Consider the following 2,340-nt stretch of genomic DNA (forward strand, 5'->3'; position numbering starts at 1 on the left):
GAACCCGGTGTTCCATCCAGGGTGTAGTCCTGCCTCCTAGTGTTCCATGAATTCCCAGGGATTCAGCATGTCAAGTGTTTCCAGTGTTATCAAATTTCTGTGTCCCAAGCATTCTCAGCAGTCCCAGGATTTCCAGTGTTCCCAGCATTCCCTGTATTCCAAGCTTTCCCAGAATTTCCAGGGTACCCAGCATTCCCTGTATTACTAGTATTTCCAGAATTTCCAGGGTTTTCAATGTTCCCAGCATTCCCAGTGTTGCTAGATTTTCAGTGTTCCTTAGACAGGCCCTGGAAGTACTGTGATCCTGACAAACCAGGAAAAAAGGTGAAGATAAAATGGATTTATAAATTGAGTTGTTTTTAAAAAGTTGTTCGAAGCGAATGCATTAAAACGTTTACCAAAGCAAACATGTACGACTGGAAGCAGAAAATCGGAATTTCGACTCCTTCAAACGCCCACTACTTTGTCTTTCAGTACTTTTTTAGAAAATGTAAATACTTTGTGATAAACCTGTTGTAAATACAGTAAAACGGATAAGAAACTGAAAGGTTTATTCGAATTAGTCACAGTGGGTCTGCAGGAGTTTTAGAAACAGGTCAGTGATGAAAGAGGATACGGCGTTCCTAATGTTCTGTATCTAATGTCCCTGTGTGTGTTTATCTTGGCTGTACAGTGCATTAATATAACACTGCTGTTTAAAGAGCTGAAAGAAAGGGGAAAAAAAAAAACACCACAATATTCAAAAGCACTTTATGGTCAATTAAGGTAATTTAATCTCAATATGTTGTGTGCAATCTTATCGTCTTTCTTCTCTTTTTATCAGGAATTATTTTAACGTTTTATAAACCTGAGCTGCTGATTTCAGTAGTGTGGGCTACTGTAAGTGCAATCGAAACCAATCGCATTATATTCTACTGACATCCAGTGGACAGAAAACCGGACCACATGGAGGGGGTTCAGAAGGTGAACGAATCTAAAGGCCTGTTCGGACGGGATTAGTTTCCTGATGCATCTGGAATAATTACATGGTGTTTCACCTTCTATAACAACAGCAGAGATTTCATCCCATCTGATTAGTTATCAAAGATTTTGTTACATCCTGAAGAGATTTTATGTTTTATATATATATATATATATATATATATATATATATATATATATATATATATATATATATATATATACATATACATATACATAAATACATAAATACAGGTGTGCATCTCAAAATATTTGAATATCATTAAAAAGTTTTTTTCAATAAAAAAGTAAAACGGGCATATTATATAGATTCATCACACACAGACTGATATTTTCTAAATGTTTATTTTATTATTTTGATGATTTTGGCTTACAGCTAATGAAAACCCAAAGTTTAGTATCTCAGAAAATGAGAATATTGTGAAAAAGTTGAATATTCGAGACTGGTGGTATCACACGCTAATCAGCTCAATAAATCCAAACACCTGCAAACGTTTCCTGAGCCTTTAAATGGGGTCTCCATCTGGTTCAGGCTCCACAATCATGGGGAAAACTGCTGACTTGACACTTGTCCAGAAGACGATCATTGACCTGCACATGGAGGGTGAGACACAAAAGGTCATCATTAAAGACGCTGCTGTTCACAGACTGCTGTATCCAAGCACATGCATGGAAAGATGAATGGAAGGGAAAAATGTGTTATAAAAAGGTGAAACGAAGCTCATTCAAGAATTTAGGGAGATTCACGACGAGTGGACTGCAGCTGGAGCTGCTCCTGAACCAGAGACAGCGTCAGAGGTGTCTTACCTGGGCGAAGGACAAAAAAGGACTGGACTGTTGCTTAGTGGGCCGAAGTCGTCTTTTCAGATGAAAGGAAAGAAAATGTGCATTTCATTTGGAAATCAAGGTCAATCAAGAAGAGAGGAGAGGCACAGAATCCAAGCTGCTTGAGGTCCAGTGTAAAGTTTGCACAGTCAGTGGTGTTTGGGGGAGTCGTGTCATCTGCTGGTGTCGGTCCACTGTGTTTTATCAGGTCCAAGGTCAGCACAGTCGTCTACCAGGAAGTTTTAGAGCACTTCATGCTTCCCTCTGCTGACCAGCTTTATGGAGATGCTGATTTCATCTTCAGCAAACTCACCAGACCTGAACTCTGGAGAATCTTAGTTTTTTGATTGGTTTTATTAAGCATTAAAATGTTTCAGATTTTAATGATATTCTAATTTATTGAGATACACACACACACACACACACACACACACACACACACACACACACAGTCACCTGTTAGTGGGTGAATATTTATTAGGCAGCAAGTGAACATTTTGTATTTAAAGTTGACGTGTTAGAAGCAGGGAAAAT

Source organism: Silurus meridionalis, chromosome 20 (genome assembly GCF_014805685.1).
Source record: "Silurus meridionalis isolate SWU-2019-XX chromosome 20, ASM1480568v1, whole genome shotgun sequence".
In the NCBI taxonomy this organism is placed as follows: domain Eukaryota; kingdom Metazoa; phylum Chordata; class Actinopteri; order Siluriformes; family Siluridae; genus Silurus; species Silurus meridionalis.